This window comes from Anas acuta, chromosome 2, assembly GCF_963932015.1.
Source record: "Anas acuta chromosome 2, bAnaAcu1.1, whole genome shotgun sequence".
NCBI classification, from domain to species: Eukaryota; Metazoa; Chordata; class Aves; order Anseriformes; family Anatidae; genus Anas; species Anas acuta.
This window is the reverse complement of record NC_088980.1, coordinates 91,427,432-91,449,796: the sequence shown is the minus strand read 5'-3', so window position 1 is coordinate 91,449,796 and position 22,365 is coordinate 91,427,432. Positions and strand designations below refer to the sequence as shown.

The 22,365-nt window shown below is 42.1% G+C and overlaps 1 protein-coding gene across 25 annotated transcripts in view; it reads right to left on the bottom strand.

Annotated features, from left to right (window-relative positions):
- LOC137850783 (poly(rC)-binding protein 3-like) overlaps window positions 1–22,365 on the bottom strand; it is a 515,321-nt gene that overhangs the window by 136,081 nt on the left and 356,875 nt on the right. The window contains exon 1 of one of the 25 annotated variants that reach the window (XM_068671174.1): window positions 7,398–7,919. The exons of 22 other annotated variants lie outside the window; for them this stretch is intronic. The gene's annotated coding sequence lies outside the window, so the exon portion shown is untranslated. 2 more of the 25 variants (XM_068671185.1, XM_068671186.1) reach the window with 2 other exon arrangements.

Here is a 22,365-nt window from a genome sequence, read left to right as displayed (position 1 = left end):
TGCGATGGTCAACATGAAGCAAAACATTAATTTGTACTCAGGCTCCCACCAATATACAGGCACTTATGGCTCTGTAAGTAAACAGGATGGCATTTTTTGTATGTTGGCCTCCAACAAACCAGAATCACTTCTGACACTGCCTAAAGCATTGAATGAATAAGCCTTAAAACATAACTGCACACTGACAGACACAATCTCTTACAAAAAAATTGCTATGGCATTTAAGGGCCTAGTCAAAGCATGGTCACTGTTTAAAAACATTACCCCTTATCCTATAACTATACTCCCTGTACAAAACAGTCCTTCCCCAGCTTTCCTGTAGGCCCCCTTTAGGTACTGGAAAGCCACATCAGGTCTCCCCAGAGCCTTCTCTTCTTCAGGCTGGACAACCCCAACCTACTCAGTCTGTCTTCATAGGAGAGGTGCTCCAGCACACTGATCATCTTTGTAGGCCTCCTCTAGACTCATTCAAATACTTCCACATCCTTCTTGTGCTGGGCACCCCAGAGCTGAACACAGGGCTTCAGGTGAGGGTCTTATGAGAGCAGAGCAGAGGGGGAGAATCACCTCCCTTGGCCTGCTGGCCACACTGCTTTTGATGCAGCCCAGGATATGGTTGGCTTTCTGGGCTGCAAGTGCCCATTGCTGGCTCATGTCGAGCTTCTCATCAACCAACACCCCCAGGCCCTTCTCCTCAGGGCTGCTCTGAATCCATTCTCCATGCAGCCTGTATTTGTGCTTTGGATTGCCCCGACCCAGATGCAGGGCCTTACACTTGGCCATGTTGAACCTCATGAGGTTTGCATAGGCCCACCTCTCAGGCCTGCCAAGGTCCTCTTCTTTTCACCTTAAATGTAGAGTGATTCTGACAGGACTCATGAACGTTGGCCTAACTGCAGTATTCAGTTGACCAAATCCCTCAGGATTCGACCCAGCATGAGTAAAGGTGGTAAATTATAACTACATTGAAACATTCTGAAACTACATTTTTTTTTCTGCAGTTACTGAATAGGCAGTTAATTCAGGTAAAACATTACATGGAGAGCAATAGGGAAGTATGCTGGGCATGGCTAATGCATCAGGAGAGTGGCAAATACCATCTGTTCACTTCTAACTGGTCACTTAAGTCACAACTGACCAAAATAATTGAGAAAAAGTCACACATAACCAGAAATGAGGTGAAACTAGTCTTTCACTCCTCATCTTTGCTGTTACAGCAATGCTGGTTCAAAGCATGGGAGGAAGAGCTGCACCCAGCATGTGATGGTCACAGCAGAAGCCCCCAGGCACAGACAACTCTGTTGATACTGGAGGCCCGCTGGTGAGGTGCTCTAGTCAGTCATGGGAAAGTATACATGTAGCTTCAGGAGGCTATGTCACCATGATTTGCACTGAAGACTTTCAGAGACTTATCATTCATGTGCAAACAGAAAACTCAAATATTTCAGCAGTATTTTAAAACACAGGGGCAGCTTCAGGGTATCTTACTTATCTGACACTACAAACACCAAACGGACATTAGACTTCATTACAAGCAAGGTTTAGGAGCTTTTCTGAATTTTATTCAGCTTCCCCCACCCAGTCCACAGCAAACATCGCAGGATGCTCACAATGCTTAATTAACAACGACAGACTTCCTATTACCTACCAGGGATCTCTTTGTACAGTATGAATGCTGATGGGGAAAGGAGGGAGGGGGAAATGAAGTATCTGTCTCTTGGTGTCTGCCTGAGGCCCTTGTTCTTCCCAGAGAAATCTCACCGTGTAACTTCTGATGTTCCCTTCAACTAGATCGAAACCCAACTATTTAAACAGCTCTGAACTGAAAGGAGCTAAGACTCTAAACCAGATTCTTACCACTATGAAAGAATACTGTCAGAACAACTGTAGATCAGAGAACATTGTATATTTTCCCATTAAGACAGGAGCAAAATATACTTTAATTTGCTCTCATAGGTATACTATACACTAATAAAAAAGGCAAACAGTCTTCCATCTCTTTGACCATATGTAAACAGAACTCCATCAGATCCAGACAGCTTAGGGACTTCTAGTATTTAATCCTGTGCCATCAGTAATTATAAAGCACACACTGAAGTCGCTTCCGTCACCGTTGTTTTACATGTTTTTCATTCAAGATCTCTGCTGTTGTTTCTATGGGAGGTTCAGTGTTACAAAGCAGTAAATCTCCATTAGGTCTTCTGCATAGATGTTGGCACACAGTCATGCCATGCTAATGTGATCCTAAAGGTACACATACAATTTTGTTAATTGAATGAAGTCACAGAAAAGTCATCTCATGGTCTTCAAAATTCATATTCTATCTTTCTCTTAGTTTAAATCAGGCTCAAATGAAGAATAGTTGCTTTACCGTTTGCTGATGAGAAAAATACCAGACAATGGGCCTAAGATAATGAACTATTGTAAACCTGGGACGAGATGTTGTGGACACTGCTCCAAGCCCTTCATTGTCATATAGCTACAGCCAAAAGTGTTTTTTTTTTTTTGCCCTTTTTTTTTTTTTTAAGTGAAACTATTCTTTGTTTCTTATTACAGATATGTCCCTAGTCTAGTCTATAAGCATAGCCTTTTTTTTCCCCCTCCAGTAAATGTATTGTGAAACTAACAAGTAGAACAGTTCAGAACAACATGAAGAACTGCAAACAACTAGTACTTTTCTAAACTTTTTTTTTTTTTTTTTTGCTTATTTGCAAAATAATCCCAGGACAAATTCCAGAATCACAAACAAAAGCAATCCCCCAAACCCAATGAACCACACACATACATTTTTTTCCTCCAAAATATTTTACATGAGTTTTCAGGTGTCCCTGAGCTGAATCCTTATAAGAAATGCTGCAGTGCCCTTCTGTCTTGTATTAAGCCATGGGCTATCTGAGCAACTAATTACACTGGTATATGGAATCTTTTTACTCATTTTATAAGCCCACTGCTTATTTATTCCAGACTGTTACAGTCAACTCCTGCCATCAGTGCCCACGCCCCACTCAGAAGAAAAGCCTGTTAAGGTCACTGGACCAAATCTCGATGGTCTTAACTGCTGCTCAAGAGCTCCCAGCTTTGAGCTATGACAGCAAGCACAGATCTTTGAAGGGGTGGGTGGAATAAGAAAGTTCAGACTGAAAGACCATTACAGTTATGGGAACAACAAGGTCTGATCCGAGTAGGAGTCTGGCATGTAGAGGAATGCAATTTGAAAAAAAATAAAAAATGCATACATTAACCCTCCTGAAAAAAAAAGGCGTTCACGTTGTTTTGAATTTTGTATAGATCATATTTTATCTTTACAAAAAAAAATGTCTTTCTATACTATATACTTTTTAAATTAGTCTCTGCAGAGGGCTTTCAGGGCTCTGAAAGCAAGTCAAGGTGCTGCACAGCTTGCGCGTAGACAAGGTGCCAGCCTTTGGCAGAGCACACAGAGGCTGCAGATCACAGGTTAGTACAGCAAAGGCCACCCGTATTTCTGACTACGGGGCTGTCTACAAGAAGTCTTGGCATACCGTTCAGATGGGAATTAGTTGACCTGAACTCGATTTCTGTGCCTGATTGGAGAATGTTAGCTACTGACAAGGTTTCACATGTGATTAAGTTTACTGAATGCTGTCGTTGCTTTATAACCGCTGTGTAGGCACTTGGACACATTATCATCTCCCCTTTCCCTAACCAAGGGACACTGTTTCATAAAAACAAACATGCACCCTTAAGATGAGATGGATGTCTATTCCAAAGATTTCCTGCTCGATTTTAATCCAAAAGAGCTGGCATAGAGCTGATATTTTTTAATTAAAACCTCCTTTCACTCTGCTCACTCCCATCTTGTGGAGTACCTATCAATCAGGAAGAGTCACCGCAGGATGCACCGGGTGGCAGGAGGCGAGTCTGTCCCCTTCTCCATCCCCCAGACAGAAACACTCCCCCCCCCCCCAACTTCATTAACTAAATGCACTGAATAAACCTTAACATCTCAGCTAAATCCTATTGGCCTTGGATTTGCTGCTTAATGCTAAAACCCAAGCGACCCATTTTTCTCCTGTTGATACTTCTATCGCTGATGGCAGCCAGCAGAGAAAAATATCCGACCTTAAAATATTTTAATATAAGGAACAAAACCTGGAGAATTCATCATTCACTCTTTCTGCTGCTGTTCGTGAACTTTACATAAGCCCTGCTTCTTGTGTCAAAACCTCCCCAGCTTTTGTGCTTCATAGGCAACAAAGTGAGCCTGTTGCTTAGCAAATGAATGCAACAAAGTACATTTGTTACTAAAAGTGTGACAAGGTCTCTTTTAAAGAGAAATGATCTTGCAAATACTATGAAAATAAATTTCTGCCCATTCTACATTCTCCAATCACGACGTTATTACAGACGTCAGAAGACAGAAACCCCACTAGCTGAAAATCTTTGTGAAGGACTAACAATGAGCGTAAACAATCTCAGTGCCACAGACTCGTTCTGATTTCCTATCCATAAGTTTTGCTCTAAACTGTAGTAATTTGCCTTGCTGATTTCACACTAAAGCCAGAAACAGCTGAAGCGTATTCAAAATCCCCCTGCCTCTTTGCCATCAGCCCTCCCATACCTCCAAATCTCACCCCTGCTCAGCTGCCAAACCCTTCCCCAGCCCCTAAAGACATGAGCCCCTGAGCACCCTGATGCTCACTTCCCACTCTTTATTCCCAGCACCCCCAAATTGTGTTACCCACCCAGCTGCACAATCTCCCTAGAGCAGCACTCAACACCTCTGGCTCCTGAGGCCACATGCCTGCCTTCACTCCTCGCTCCACCAAACCTCTGCCCCCTTCTTTGCCCCAGCACCTGCCTTCCCAATACCCTCCCCAGTAGCAAAGACTTCTTTCATCCTTCTTCCACACTCCCACAGCTGCACCTACAGCCCCTGGTGCTTCGGCATCTGTTCCTGCCCAGACTTTCTCCAGAGCAGGGAGGCAAGTTTGTTCCCTATTTTCCTTCATCCCTGGCATGGAGCACCCGTAAAGGGGTACAAAGCACCATGATTTGGCTGGGACAGTCTTATCCTGTGGCTGCTCCGTGGCGAGCTGCTTCAAGTGCAAATAACTCAGTGCTTCCCTAACAGCTTTCTGCAGTCGCCAACCATGCTTTCAGTAATCTATTGGAGAAGGCAATTCTTATTTTCTTCTTGGTATCCAACCAATACAGCAGTCTTCAGATTTGACTTATAATTTTAATAGGGCATTTCACTTGACATTAATAACAGAGCCTGATGCCCTACAATGCTGAGACCTATTTCCGACAAGAAGGGCTGCATCCCAAAACGCCTCTTCCACATGGCCCCAGTCCTCCTCCTGTCAAATTGCTGTGGAGTTCAGAAACTGCAAAGGCTGAAAAGAAGCAAGGAGCCTGGACATTCATCGGAAATCCAGTTACCCTTAAAAAAAACTGTATTTACAGAGTACCTAAGAGCTAATCTGATCTAACATGGAAGATATGCACCGCAGGTTACACATTAAGATTATTGGTAGGATGCCCGCTATGAGAAGGCTTTCAAATAAAAATGCTCTCTTTCTGACCGTGCACTTGCATTAATGTATTTCTTACTGATACCACTAATGGGAGTGTTTATCATGTTTTTAGCTTCTCTGAAGTAACAATAAAAATATATTGCGCCACGTAAGAACAAAATGAATGCACTCATGTTGCTGTGCCTTATCACACCACACACTCTACAGAAGAGCTTAAATATGCTCTTTGAACAAAATATCAGCAACCAACTTCAACATTACAAAAATGTTTACAATAGCATAAACTGGAGACGGAGAGTGATAAGGGATGAAACCAGTAAAAGAAAAAAAAGTTATATTCTTCGGGACTTACTTTTGCAGCATGGCCAGGGATGAGAGACATAAAGGGAGGAAATTCTTTTGTAAAGCAAAATAAAACAGAACAAAAAAAACAACACACTGCTATTTCAGATTGTGAAGAAAGTAAACATTTTTCTACACCTGAATATAGGTTAAGAAGGCATGGAGTAACAACCATGTGGTGATCATTCAAGCTTTTCTTTCTCTCCTTGAGCACAACAAATAGAGTGCTAGGTATGATGTGTTTGTTGAAGGCTTTACCCTCGTAAAAGCCTCATCATGAGGGGTAAGCCTCATCTTTTCTACTTTTTTTTTTTTTTTAAAAAAAGTAATCTCTGTCCTAACTTTAGTATGGCTGATTCCTGGATTCCATTTTGAACCATCCTCAGAGATGATTTGTGAACTACGTATGAGGGACCTTTTAGGGATAAGTGGTGGACAAATGGATTACCAGCTGCTTGACTCTCTTATTTTTTTTTTCCATCCGCCTTTATACTACTTTTCCAGTTCTAATACTTTATATAAAAGAAAAACAAGATCTATGGTTAGACTGGACAATACGCATACTCCTTGCGACAAAATTTTCTTCTAATGCTGGAAAGCGGGCACACGCAGCAATTTCCAGCTATGGCTGGATTTTACCGTGTATTGCCTACACGAGACCTGCTAAGCATTCATTTAATGCCTATTGCCTAATCTTATTTTACTTTTCCAGCAGATCCAGTAGGGTTATCAGAAACACAAACAGCAGAACTCGTGCATTAAAGGTAACCGCATTCTGTTTAATACAACCTTCCAGCCGATGTATCGCAGAGATTAAAGCCTAGTTCCTGGCACAAGGCTTCCTGCACGCTTTAATATTACTAATAAGAGGAGGCGGGAAGCCCGGAGTCCTATCCTATTACTATTATCATAAAGCTGCGACCTATTCCTTAAGTTTTCCTCCAGCCACGCACACGTCGGGGTCTGCTTTTCCTCCCCGCCGCCCGGCTCGCAGGAGGCCGATAGGATTGCCGCCCCGGCTCCCGCCTCCAAACAGCCTCCAGAAACGCTACCAGCTCAACAAGAGGCCGTAACATCCCCTGCTAATACCTCCGAAAGAGGAGAAAACGCTCCGGTTGGGTTGCTTTTTGGCAGCAGCGCGGCTTTACAGGCCGTCAGAAACTTCTCCTCCTCTGCTTTGCTCATCGCTGCGGCCCCGCCGGCTCTCCCCGCTCCCCAGCTCAACCTTCAACTTGCGGCAAACTCCGGCCGGGGGGTGCGGGGAAAGGAGGGGGAGCTAAGCCCGGGGGTGTTATTTGGGCACGGAGAGCCCCGAGCAGCCGGGTGCGTTGGTTACTCACCGGGGGAAGGAAGCGCGCCCGTCCCGGCTGGCAGCCCCACCGCTCCTCCGCCAGCGGGAGCTCGGCTCCCAGCACCCGGCACCGGCCGGACCCCGGCCCCGGGACGGGACGGGACAGGATAGGAGCCGGGAGAACCGGGGGGAACCGAGAGGAGCCAGGGGGAGCCCGGCCCGCGGAGCCCGGCAGCGGCACCCACCTGCGGAGCGGCGGCGAGCGCGTCCCTCCGCTCCTCCCGCAGCCCGAGCACCAGCGGAGCGAAGCCAAGCCTGCCTTTGGGGTTTTTCTTTCTTTCTTTCCTTCTCTTCCTTCTTCTTCTTATTTTTTTTCTCCGCTCTTCCTTTTTTTTTTTTTTTTTTTTTTTTTTTTTCCTCTCTTCTTTTCTCCTCCCTTCCTCCCCTAGCTTAGCCCCTGGCAGATAAGCCCGAGCGAGGCACAGCGCGCACACAACCCCCCCCTCCACCAATCATCTCAATTAGTGCCACATGAGAGGAGCTTCTGCCCAAAATCTGCTTAAGAAAGGGCCAGAGGGCAGGGCAATCGCCTTTGCTCAACAATGACCAGAAGCTGCTATAAATATCCAAACAAAAGCACTGTCAAGGCCGGGAATGTCACATCCTAATGTGATAAAAATTGTAGAGGCTCGACGTATGGAGGAGGAAAAATGATAAAACAAAATAAAATAATAGAACAAAATAAAATAAAACAAAATAAAGAGACTAAAAGTGGTTGCCACCTTCCTACCCTCTCCCCCAGTCTGTAACCTTGCAGTATGTTATCAGAGTTGTATGTTCCTGGGTGCCAAGTTATTGTTTTCCCGACCAGCCCGCTCACAGCCCCATTGCGACAGCTGCATGCTAATATTTCTAGGTGCCCATGTCTATGCATCTTATAGAACCAAGCAAAGTGACCAGGGCCGGTCAGGGGTAGCTTGCAGCCCCACAGATGCATCACGTCACACAGTGTGAGCAACAGTTACTCTTCATTAAAACATTAGCAAAAAGTCCCCAGTACACCAATAAATCATTAAGGACATTAATAAAGTATAGATTCAGGTGCGTTTGTATCAAAAACAGGGCCTTCAATCTAATTTGATGTCGATGCATTTTATTCCAGCACATCCCAGTGCTACGAGTGAGGATAAAGCCCAGCCTGAGCTTTCCAGCTCTGCAGTGAGTTAGAACTGTAAACTCACCAAAATCCACCTCCAAAACCCACATGTGAAAATACAAAACACCCCTGATCCAGCAGAGAGCCTCCACAAGCAGCACCTGGACCCAGAGCTTGCGCATCGCTTTGCAAGCCCCCAGCTCGCCCTGTGCGAGCAGCTGGGCACTGCCGGATCCGGCATGGAGAGGGCAGGGCAGGAAAAGGGAGTTGTTTGGATCCCGTCTGAATGTCTGTGCACTCAGCAGTGCCTTGGAGATAGTAATTTCCAGGCTGTTGATTGCAGGATGACAACAGCTAAGTTCATCCCAGGGGAAGCTGATAGCCGCTGTCACCTACTTCCCTCCCCAGGCAATTCCCAAATGTAATAATTGCAAAGGGAGGGCACTCAGCTGAAGTCCTGCCAGCTCTTGTGTCTCAGTGTTGATGCACACATCTGTGTAAAAGTAGTTAACCCTACTGCTAACATGGCTAACCTCATGTTCTCCTATAACTGAGATGAAAGCCATCTGAAATTATCCCTGTTTCCTGTGTTCACTTTCCACCAACTCAACAATACATTTCTCTTTCACTACGAATAAATGTTATTTTTTCTGCTCTGTTCCCGTGCCCTCCTCTGATCATACTTGTTTGTCCTGCCACAGCAAACACTGCTTTCTCACACTAAACCCATTCACATACAGGCTTATCCTCAAAGCACCCTTATCCTCAAAGGCTGTCCAGAGACAGTTTTTGCTGGTTTATTAATTCCCTGAATTTAAGCGTGTGTCCTACATAACAAAGAATGTACTTTTAGCAGAGATCAGTTGTAGAAATGCACTTAAAAGAGATAATATTTAAGTGCAGCTCATGCAAAACTCCAGTCCAAAAATCACGTGCACAGGCTGGTAAGGACAAAACTGCCTGCAAGATTTCCAGGCTTCCTAGTATCAGTGGGGACAGAAATATTCTTTATTTTAACAAAGAGCTTTCAGTAGGCCAGAATGCAGAGATGCAGAACAATAAGAGCAATACACACAATACAGACCCAGCATTGTCAGGCCACGGCCGGCAGCCCGCAGGCTGACAAAGCCTCCCTGAGAACCGGGCTGCGGGGATGGGGCAAGCAAAGCAGAGACCCCCGAGCTGGCCTGGGCAGGGGGGAAGTCTGCACAGCCCAGCCCAGCAGCTAGAGGTGTTGCGATATGTCCAGCTGTATTTACAAGGCAGCTCAACATGGCTATTAAAGCCCGTGGGTTTCACTGGTCGGTCTTTACGTAGGGTCCTGCTTTCACTTCAAGCGGGGCCAAGCTGGGTGTCCCTGCAGTGACAGCACAGGCATGCTTTGCATTGGAAAGAGTGAACAGGGTCTTTGCTGAAGGGAAAATAACCTCAACAAGAGCAAAGAGAAAATAAAAGAAAACAAAACAAAAAAACACCACCCTTCCAGACAAACAGTAAAAGACTTTTAGAATAATGAACTTACCTGGGAAAAAGATGACCTATAACTTTAACAGATACTTAGTTTTAACTGAGGAAAAATACAACAAAAATAAGTCACTATTGGAGTGAAATGCAAGATTGTGTACATGGAATAAAGCTCTAGCCAGCTAGGCAGATGAATAAATTGTCATAACAGAGCCACTGGCTCCAGAAGTGAATGAAAAATATTCTTTGAGTTTTTGGTGTTCTGTTTATCTTCCACTTCCTGGATCAGCTATCGTTACAGAGTTCAGAGACAAGAGGAAAAAACAAAAATGTTACAAAACTAAACAGTATTTCCTGGTCCTGCCAAAAGACCCTGTTTGAGCTGAACTGTCTTGACCTGGTCCTCACTGTTTTGTCTAGAGGTAGCTGCTTTCCTGCATTAGCTTTTCCAACCTATGGATAAAAGCTGGTGGGGGAATCTTGCAACCTCCCTTAAAGGATGCTGAAAACATGAGGGAAACTGCATGTGTGGAAATATGCCTTACGGAGAAGTATTCGGAAAGACTCTCCTTTGTAAGCTTGAAATTATTCAAAAAGCTACTTGCTTTATAAATCAAAGTGCTGTATTTGAAGACAAATCTAAGAGAGATATGATAAAGATCTCCAGGAGGAATGTCCTCCCACCCCCCAAAATATATATAAAGAAAAGACACTGTTTAGTTTGTACACAATTTAGTAGATATTTATAAATTTAAAATGTTTATAAAATATTCTGCCCATAGGTCTGGGTAAGACTTCTGGTTTCATAGAAAATTGCGACTATTTTTACCTAAAACTATTATAAGTTAACTCATTATGGAAGTGAAAACTTGGATCAAATACACTGGGTCCCAGCAATTGACATAATTTCCTGGAGAAACAAGCCTATCTATGGAAAGCTATCCTCAAGCAGTGCTTGAAGTCTTCCCCTAAACACTGTTTTGTTTGATAAGTGAAAACTGACAACGCCACCAAATCATCTAGTATTAGTGTTCCTTTCTTTTACATGTCCCCGCTCGTGGAAAGGAAAAAATAATGGATTATGCTATTTCTTTGTCTGAATAAAATGTTGCAGTTCCGGAGATAAAGACGTATTCAGCTGAGCAATTAAATAGCTAAATAAATGAATCAGCAGAGCAGAAGTGACAGATTTAATTACTGCTTAGAGCTAGGAAGGGGAACTAATTATGGGGTTCATGAACCACATGCCATTCTTCTCCTTAAGCATGTGCTTCGATTCTTCTGGATCAAGCTCTGCAAATGCAGCAGTATCATGCAACAGATTTTAAAATGGGGCGGGGGGGGGGGTGGATGGGGAGGAAGGCTATTCAAAATTTGGCAATAAAGTTTAATCTTTGTTTGAACAAAGAATTGTCAATATCCCATTTTAAAAGTTCACGTTCAATTGACTAGATACCAGGAGTTAGAGGAAATTTCTGTTAAATAGATAGGCACTAAAAATTTAGTCCTCCAAAAAATCAAAACACGATGAAGTTCACTGGATGTGAATAAACCAAGGACTGCAACAGAAAGCTGTGTCAAGTGAGCCATAAAGCATTTCACAGTATCAAGTCATTAGGAACCCTATTCATCAGAAAGTATCAATAACCGAGAAACCTGAGAAAGTAGTAGATCCTAGCTCTCTACTCCTTTGGTCCATTCACCACAATGACCAAGACAATTTTAAAAGATGCTTCTGTGGCCACCAAATGTGAAGCCACTAGTAGTAGAAAAAGCTGTTCCTCAGTTTCTGCCTTCTGTCTCATTTCCCTGCTTTGTATTTACTTTACCATCTTAACATCATTCTTGTTTGATAAGACCACCAATGCCAACAATATCAGCTTCCCATTAAAATCATTCCCATGCATGACTGTCTTCGGGCACAGAGCAGGTTGGGCAGATGTTCTGCGACTTTAAATATTTTAAAAAAGCAGAACATGATGCAAACAATAAAACATCTTATGGCTGGGAAGGATCTAAATACACCCCAGCTGTAGCCATGTTCCACTTCCATACCATGAGTAATTTTGTCAGAATGAAAAGAATTGTGTCCGAGACCAGGGATGAAGGCTGATCCCTTGGTAGGCTCACTGGACAATCACAAATGTCATCATCACCCAGGATTACCACCTCAGCTCTGCCTGGCTGAAACTCTGTTCTCTGAAGGCAGCCAAAACCAAGGTCTATTGAATCGATAATGTCCAAAATGAACCATAGCTTGAAAATCAGTGTCTGTGTTTTCTATCTCTCTTCTGTACCATGAGGGGTGTATATACAGGGAACTGGGAGCTCTGTACGTATAAGGTAAAAAGAGATTTTTTTTTTTTTAATGGAATTATAGTATAGCTCTATAAAAAAGACATGCCTGGAATTCCAGTGCAGTTACATCAGAAGAAAATGCACTTTGTACTTAGGCACACAGCAAAGCAGAGAGGGGCTAGTCTTCAAAAAAAAGACACTGTACCCAAAATATTATGTGGAAGTTGCATTAGCACGCATATCACATGAATTTTACAGCACCTGTTATCCATGTTAATAAAGTGTGATGTCTACAGAAAGTCACTCACCTACCAGTGATCACAAATCTTGCAGAACACGTGTTATTAGGGTATCTCAATAGATTTATTTTGACTGCATAAATAACCTCAGTGAGGGGTTTAAAAGGATTCCATGGGCAGGGGCAGCTGGTCAGCAGGCTGCTGAAGGACAAAGGGACAATACACTCTTGGTATACAATGCCTGATCTCAGGAGGCAAAATCAGCTGTATTTATTCACTTGACAGTCCCTGCCAGGCTGACATGGAAATGACTATTTAAGCATCTGAGGTGCCTCTTTTAAGATATGACATGATCGGCATTTTCACTTGCATCCAAAAACACAGCCCCAGAGGAATACAGAGCATTTGGAAGAGGAACTCACACAGAAGCAAGCCAGCCACCTGGGAGGAAGGCTGACTATGAATCCATGAGCTGCTCTCAAAGCAGGACAGTGCAAAAGAAATCCCTCAAGGAACACTTGAAACAGCAGGAGTCATGTTGTTAACTGTAGACCGGCACTGTGTTCATTGTTGCTTTATTTATAACCTTTTGCTCTCAATCTTGAACTTGGATGTTCTCCCTTGAGTCTTGCTTAACATAATTTTGCAATGTTTCACCACTCAGCCTGTCTGGCGAACTGGAGAGGCAAGATGAAACAGAGTGAGACCAATGAGCTCTCAGTAGAAAATGAAGACAGAGGAGGGTGCACAGAGTGTCTGAAGACATGAGTGTCTCCCCTGACAGGGTCAGAGAAGACAGGAACTGGCAAATATTTTCTTCCTGTGTTCAAAGGGGGATGGATGGGAAAGGAGGGAAAGGAAAGGATTAGCTCTAATGGCAATGAACTAACTCCTCTCCTGTAAGAAGCAGAGAGCAAAGCAATACTCCACAGTTCTGGGTGTGCCCTGGATTTTAAAACAACTTCTGTCACTGTGTTTGGTTGTTACAGGAAGGTAGAAGGTCACTTTTCACTGCCATGGGGAGCATGCCAGTCTATCAAAGCTAACCTGGCCTATTGGGTAAATTCCCTTGTGAAGGTTTACAAAAGAGGTGACTAAACGTGCCAGTGGGTGTAAGGAGTTGCTAGTTGACTGCTATAAAGAAGAAATTGCTGTCTTGTGTTTTTTTTTTTGTTTTTTTTTTTGGTATAAAGTCTAAATAACATTTATACAGTACTTATTACAGAACTAAAAATAATCTGAAGTCACCCACCATTTTCTTCTTTTAAAACTCAAAAAAGTGATACGTTTGAGTGCCCTATTGCATTTTTCCTAATGCTTCATCAAAGATGAGAGGCAAACACCCAGTCTTCAGTGAGGGCTATTATAAAAACTAGTCAAGCTCCTTGACAATAATGACAACTGAAATAATGGGAGCCCCTGTCCAAAACAACAGCTAAAGTAGGCATCTAGCCATGATGCCCATAGGGTTTTCACAGAGAAGGGCAAGGATGTCTGCATAAAAATATCAGATCTTGCTTACCATTGGAAGCAGCCGTATCTGAGAAAAGAAATGAAGACGACAGAAAAAGAAAAATGACAGAAATAATGAGAGCAAGGCAGCATGTGAATAGGCTAGAGAGCAGCCCTTCGAGCCCGAGCAAAATCTCAGAGAAAGCTTCTTCTTCCACCTAGTGTGGAAGTTCCTACAAAGAGGGAGCAGCCGTAATGAGTATGAAATAAGGAGTGTGAAATCATGAGTCTCACAAATACAACTCTTGACCCAATACAGATGATAAAGCAGGGGATTATAGCATAGCTCACTGTGACACTTCTGAATGTGGCCTAATGACCACATGGACACCGGGGTTCTTTGAGGACCAGTAGCTGCTACTATGTTGATGACATAACTTCAACTCTCTCTTACTGAGGGTATAACTTTATCTATTATTGAGGACAGGCTCTTCTTCCATTCGCCCCACAGCAGTACTTTTCCACTAACTCTTCATTGGTCAGCAACCACTTTGCCCAGCAACCTCAACCACCCAGCAACTTCCATGCCTTAATGGCTGGAGAACCAGCAGTCTGAGACAGCAAGGCTCTCCTGAATCACTCTTCTTTGTTTCCTCTGAACTCTTTACATTCCTGGTGGCCTCATCGTTAAGAGTCCAATGTTATCACCAACCACGGGGCTTGTCGACCCCCATGGCCACACTCCCTCATCTGAACAGTTAGAATAAACAGATGTCTGGATTTGTAAAACCAGGAAAGCAGTTCCATTGTAAAATTCTGCCACTGTGAAAAAAAACCTGGCTGTAACATTAGGAAATATCACACATGTGGGATGGACTAAGAGAACAATTCATAAATCTATAGAAATAGTTTAACTCCATCACTTAAGACCTGAGGTCCGCTACCTCACAGGAACTAAGCTCCAGGGCACAAGAATCAGTCGGACAGTAAAGGAAGAGGCTTGGGATGTTCCACTTCAAGACACTGAGTTTGGCTGATGAATTTGTAATCTATGGAAATTCCCAGGATCAGGGACACTGGCAGAAAACACAGAAATAGCCAAGCCAAAAAAACTGAAAACACTGGGAAACTGGAAAGTCAAAACCGAACTACCTTTGTGGTTCACATCTCAAATGCAGACAGTGAGGGCAGAACATCCATCCATCCTGAAGGAAGAAAATTGGTTTTATCACTAATCTGTTGAGTTCACAACAAAGAACTTGGGGTAGATAAAGGAGAAACCAAGATAGCCACTAGTGGAGAATGAAAAGTTGGTAACATCATCTGCACTTTAGAACATTTAGTGTGGTGCACACTGCATTTCAACCAAGGGCACCCCCTGATTTTCTACATATAAATAATGCCATGATTATTCCTCATTTGCAACTATTAGCATTTTGCATTTTATTCTAGAGCCAGCACAAGACTTTTCAACAGCTCAGGCAAAGCTGACAGTCAGTCCTCCTAAAATAACAGATGGGACAGGGCTATTCCTGCCTGCCACGGAAAAGTGGGGAATTGCAGTAGGGAGACTTACAGGATCCACATTGCTAATCTTGCCGCCTCCAGGGACTGATACCAGTCAACTATCACAGCTGCTGGGACTGGGCATTTTACCAATAGTTTCCACTCCTACTTTAGGGGCAGCAGCAGTTTCAGTCAACCTGTTTTTCCCAGTCCTAATACGGGCAAAATTGGGGTGGGAGGCGAGTGAGGAGCTGTTAATGCACTTTGTCTTCCCAGCAGCCTGCTACCTGAGGCAAATTCTGCCTTGGCTATGCTTACAGCCATCCAGTTTGCTGCTGGAAGCTCACGAATTAATTTAACTTTGCTTCTTCTGCATTCTTGGAAGATTCAGCAAGGACCATGTCGACCAGTGTCAGCTTCTAATTCCTCTGAGAGTCAGGGGTCTTGACCCCAAACATAGACAGTCCACCTTGCGTCAGCTTTAATTCTGTCTTCAGAGACATCAGTACAATGTAATTCTCAAAAAAGCAACAGTTTGCCTATAATTATCAAGATTTTATTTTATTTTTTTTAACATTTTCATATTGTGCTCTTCAAATTCCTTATGACTTTGCATGCAGTGAAATTCTTGATATAGAGGACCAGTGTGAGATATTTCTATATGGTGGTGCAACACAACAGGTATCAGTGTGCCAGGGTAGAGTTTGACTAATGTTTGATCAGGAAGAGCTGTAGAGTAAATAATAGATGTAAAAACAGGAACAGCTTTGAAGTCTGTACTGGCAGTTGCTCATTGTACAGTAACATCAGAACACGCATTGCATCAATATTGGCAGATAACACTTAAATTTCAGTAAATATTAATGTTTTGAGCTAGAGTTATTAAACCTTTTGCAGGTATTTTTGTTAAAGCTTTTCTAAAAGATTATAGCACAGCTGGCCAAGTCCAGTAGTGTAGCTTGCAATGACAGGAAAAAATGCAGTACAATAATTTTGTTCAGCATAAAATCATACCCTGGCCATAATGAATTTTTATATTCAACTTCATAGCCTACTTCATTCCACTCTTTTATTGCAAATGTCTGAAACTTTACTGAGAGAAAAGTTACTTCAGCAAAGCTCACCGTGTTCGGCCCTCTTTTCCACCTGCAGATTTCCACTGTTCCCTGAGGAAAATCACTTTGTCTTTCAGTGCTTTAGCTCCCCAGACATAAAATAATAACCTTGTGATACATGACAGAGCTGCTATTTTAGCACAGCTTGCTCTGTGTTCTGGAGCATTGCAACATTACAGGAGAAACACAGTTTATCTATTTATTATTGTGTATCATCTACACAATTATGTGTGTATATTTTCTCTTAAGAATTTTTTAAAAATCCAAATTTATCTCTTTAGTATTTATCCTTCCATTTTCCCTTCTAACTTCCTGCACTTGGTTTTGCTCCATGTTGTGCTGTGTCTTCCAATGTAGTCTGTCCCCCTTCGATCACTTTCCTATGTTATGTAACCGTAATGAAGTTTCTCTCCGTACTCCTTTTCCATTCTGTTCTTACTTCTCTTATATTACCAGGCTTTCTACATTGAGGATAGCTACTCCCAAACTTCCCCACATCTTTGTATCACTTTTCCTATTGTTCTGAGCCCTTCATTTCCTGTCTGTGTACCATCCTGCTTCCCCTTGTAAGAGAATTTTCTCTCTTCACAGGGTTGAGGAGAGCCTTTCAGCATCAAATATTCATCGATGGGAAGGTAAGGAAATTAGAAAGACAGGCTGACAGAGATTTTTTATTTAGGATGCATGTAGACCTTTAGCTATATGTAAAATATCACAGTGACAACACAGTGAAATATCACAGTGAAAGAGTGTATCTGACAGAACTGATGAGACAAATATATGCACACATCAACAGAGGGACATTTTCTGACAGATCAAACTCAGAATCTTCTGTCCTATAGAAGTTTGCTCAGATGCACATAGCTGTTAGTGAAAAAAAGGTAAAAAAAAAAAAAAAAAAAAAGTGGGTATTGACATTATTATAAATGATGTTAAGCCAAATCTTTCAAATGATCTGATGGACCAACTGCAGGTCTACCCTGTGCTTTCACTCCTCTCTTGTTCTACTTTCACTTGTGGTTTTTTTTGCCTTTGTGACTCAAAAGAGATAATGAGCACTTCATGGCAGGGATGGTACCTGCCCGAAATAAGCATTTCTCCAGTGATCAGTGTGAAAAAGCTGCTATCCTTGCAGAGGCCTTAAAGTTGCTACAGCTGAAACCTCAGGAGGCTTTACAAGTTAAATTTTGCATCTTGGACTCAACTCAGAAACAAAGTCAAAAGGGCTGCAAGCTACAGAACACCTGGTTTGGGGGCTGATCATGGTCCAGATATGAGGTATGGATACATGTATATATATCAATACATATCATATGCGTATATATATGCATATATATGACATATCATATGCATATATATGCATACAATATATATGGATATATATGCATATATCCATACCTCAACCACTAACTATATTTGAGTATAAGTTTGAGAAAATAGTCTTTTATTCCTAGGACTCACCCCATTCTTAGGTAGTGCAAGCTGCACCAAAACCTTTAATGTTTTAGAGGTGATTATTATGGTGTGAGCACTATTTCATTTGACTGTTTAACTTTTCCAGTCTGTTCTTTCCTCCTTCTATTTTATCTCTTATCCATGCTTGCTCACTCCAACACTTCCTTTCTTTTTCCATGGTTTTCAGATTGTTCCCTCCTTCCCTTTTTTTCCCTCATGTTTTGAATTCTATGAGCATTTCCTTCATGTTTTAGTGCCATTTTTGAGGGGACACAGGGAAAGCAATTCAGAAAAAGAGCAATAATTACTTTATAACTTTAGCTGCATACCTAATGTCAGATCTTTCTTTGGGGGAAGGCAGGAAACATGGAAAGAAAAACTTCCCAGAGTTCTCCACTTTTTCTAGACCATTTCAATATACAGCACAGTAAAGCAGATTATGAGAAGTTCTTCTGAAAGTGGAAGTCATTTCCCAATCAGAAAAATAGAAAAGAATATCAACTCTGGCAAGTTAAATTTAATAAGCCCAGCCAAAGAAGATTTTGAAGAGCAATTTGCTAAAGGCATAAAACTAATAATAAAATGTTTTTTAAGCACATCATAAGCAGGAAGTCTGCCAGAAAGTCTCTAGGGATGAGAAGTAATTGGGGTAGGAAAGGAAAGCTGAAATAAGACTGCACCCCAGTAAAGTGAGAATTCTTTCCACAGGTGTTCTTTACAGAAGAGCTTTTGGAGGTTCCCATGCCCAAGTATTTCTATACAGGGAACAATCCCCCTAAAACTGGTCACTCCTCACACTGCAGATAGAGTAGTAGTGGATCAGAGCAGGGAAATGTGCTGTTCCACATAATCATAAGTACTTTGGACAAAGCTGAATAGAGAAGTGACAGTAAATCACAGTAGATTGTTTAGGGAAGCAAAACCAAAGGGGGATTGGAAAACTGAAGAAAGGTCTCAGTTCTGTGCGATCCGTGATATAAACATGGATGAAATGTGCTGATAAATGCAAGATCCAGAATAAAACCAGAATCCTAGCTATGCATACACAGTGGTGAGCTTTGAATTAGCTGTAAACATTCTGAAACACAGCTGGAGAAATCATGTACAGGTCTATGAAAACATCAGCCTGTAGCAAATGGAGTGTTATGAATTATTAGGAAAATGATATGAAAGAGAGCAATCTGCCAAATTATTGCCACTGAAAGACTTAGCCTTCTCTTCTAAGCCCCAAGGGACTTACCTGAAGTAGGAAGCATAGACAAGGATAATTGAAGGTAAGGGACAGTATCTCTGTAAGAAATACTGAGTAGGCTGGGATAAATCAGTTGGAAAAGAGATAGTTCAGAAAAACATGACAAAACCCATAACATCATAAGCTGCACTGAGAAGGTTAAACAGGAAATGCTATTCACCCCCATTAGCAATACAAGAAGGAAAGGGCAGCAAATGAAATGTTGGAGCGTCAGCTTAAAGCCTAGAGTAGGTAATATACTTTTTACAGAATGAGTAACTAATTATGGAATAAACTGTTAGAGGACAGTGCGGTTGTTAAACACCTGAATAACTTCTAAATGAAATGAAACAAATTCTAGCAGAGAAAAAAAAAAAAAAAAGCTAAAGTAAACAAACCAAAAATATCTATCAGAAATAAAGGTATAAATCCTAGCTACATCCCTAAACTTTGGACCATAGAAGGCTGGGAAAAGGTCCTAGAAAATGTATCCCCCTAAAGCTGCTATCTTACGCATTGTCTACTACTGTCTGGTTTCTACTTTCTGAACAATATATCAAAACAATTAGGCCCAGCAGAGCCGTTTTGCTGTTCCTACCCTTGGGAGAGTTGTGCTCTAAGCAAAAGCTCTGACCACCACTCTGGCTGTCACCAAAGCTATGAGGTTATTTTACTCAGTAATGTAGGTTTTCCCCAGATGAGTTTTGGGGCCATAAGAGGGAAAATAAAATCTCTCCCTTTTGTGAAAAATATCCCTTCTGCTCATAGATCCACCAAACAGTGAAGTCCTTTCCTTTTAGGCAGGTCCGGATACACAGCTAGTAAAAGATTTTGAAAGAGAAATCACTGGAATGAAAAACACGGACCAAATTCTACAACACCTTCTTCGCATCATTTCCCCGACTCCCCTGGCCTATCAGATTTTTACCTTAAGCCAAATAATATTTGTGAAGATTACAAAAAGTAGTGAAGAAAGTGGTTCACGTTTTAAGCAGAAGATATACACCCAACATAAATAAATAAATAGAAATACATTAAAGTTGGTTTAAGTTTTTCCAGCCCTGCAACTCAACAAAATTGACCTTTTTTTTACCTTTTATTTGTTTACAAAGTCTGCAGAATTCTTCTTGTGTGTGGATTAAACATGCTTCACTGATGCTTTTGTCGTATTTAACAAGAAAACACAATCCTTTCTGGCAGCCTGGTATACATGACTCCTACAATATTTTCTAGCAGCAATGACTTACTTTTTGGTAATAATAATGATCTGCATTTTCACTGCTCTTTTCCTTCAAAATAAAGTGCCACAGGAATATTATTTAAATACTTAAAGCAGCAATTTAAGTAAGTAAAAGCAAATTATTTTAGAGTTTCTAGGTTAGAAGGGGTTTTTAGAGCTCATTGGAGCCCACTCAAAGCAAGACTGACTTTGAAATTACATCCGAGTTCATCAAAGGTTGCTCAGGGACTTGCTCAGGTGACTTTGCCATGTCTCCAGGAATGGAGATTCCACAGGCTCTCCAGGGACCTGTACCAGCATTTGATTCCCCTAAAGGCAGGAAAGTTTTTTCTGTTACCTATACAAAATTTCCCACCTTGTAACTTGTATCTGTTTTGTCTACTCCTATTACTGTACACTGTCCAGAAGAGCGTGCTTTGTCTTCTCTGCACATCACCAGTAGCCATTAGATTCCCTCCTTATTCTTCTCAACTTCAGGCTGAACAAACACAGTCTTGTCAGCTTCTCCTTGTATCTCCTGTTCTCCAGCCACCTGGTGCTCCAAGAAACTCATTCCATTATGTCAATGTACACCACGTACATCCCCAACAGGGTACAGTCTCCCAAGAAGAGTCTCACAAGCAGCTACCAGAGGGCAAGAATCACTTCCCCCAACCTGCTAGCTACACTTGCTAGGACAGCTGTGGATGTGGTTGAACTTCAGGATGCAGTGCTGACTTGGAGCTGCTGTCTGCTGGAACCCCTAGGATGTTTTCTGCAAAGCTTCTTTGAAGCCAGTTGGTGCTCAGCCTGTCCAGCTGCACGTTCTGTCTCAGGATCAGGAATTTATACTTGCCTGTGCTGAACTTACAGAAGTTTTTGTAAGACTCTCTCTCTAGCTTGTTTAGAGTCCACTGAATGGCAGCCTCACCCTCCAGCATGTTGACTGCTTCCTCAGTTAGGTACCATCCCTGAATTGCTTCGTAACCCACCTGTGAAAGTCAAGGTGAACAATCACTGTTCTTTCCTCACACACCATTCCAGCCATCTTCCGAGAGCAAGCTCTCAGGTTGGTCAGCCATAGCTTGCTGTTTGTGAATCCATGCTGGCTCTTTCCAATTGCCTCCTTATCTTCCATGTGCCTGAAGAAGCTTTCCCAAAGAGTTTACTCCAAAATATTCCAGGGGACTGAAGGGAGGTTTATCAGCAGTTGGCTGCCCAGATCTGCCTGCCTGCCCATCCTCGTGATGAGTGTGACATCTGTCTCTTCCCAGCCCCCAGGGATCTCCTGATCCCTAGGGACCTTCTGAAGAAGACAAAAAGTAGCCCTTGCAGTGATCTCAGCCAGCTCCCCCCACATCCTTGGATCTATCCTCTTTTCCCATGGACTTCTGTATGTCCAGTTTGCTTATTAGTTCACTAACTCAACCTTCCCATATCCTAGGAGAGAACCTGCCAGCAAAGACAAAGCAAAGACATTGAATATCTTTTTTTTTTTTTTGGTGTGTGTTTGTGTGTGTGTGTGCTTTCTCACCAGGTCTGCCGCCTCATTTCACAGCTCCGCAATTCCCTCAGGTTTCTGCCAAACAGTTTCCACAATGAGCTACTGTACCCTCTGTTTTCATTTGCTCTTATCACTCTGAAAACTACCCATTTTTGCTTGAAGTATTTGTTTATTTCAGGCAGAAGATCTGAAATTTTATGTTTATAAAACAATAAATAAATACATATTTTTGTCTCAGTCAAAGTCAATTCAGAAGCATCTGACTAAGCTGAAATAAAAATTAATGGAGTAGCAATGATTAATGATTATTGACTGTAAACAATGCATATTATTTGCAATTTTAAATTTTAATTTGTAAATAAAGATTCATGGGTAGGTCTGAAAACATGGCTGAAAAATAAGTCAAGACAGATTACAAAAAAAAAAAAAAAGAACCCTCCCAACTCAGCATCTCAAAAGTTTTGCTTGCTACCTGTCAACATTTGTGTCACATTTCAGCAGGCCTAGTCTCACCTCCTTTGTAACTCACAGCACTGCCAAATTTAAACATTTAATCATGTTTTAAGCCCCAAAT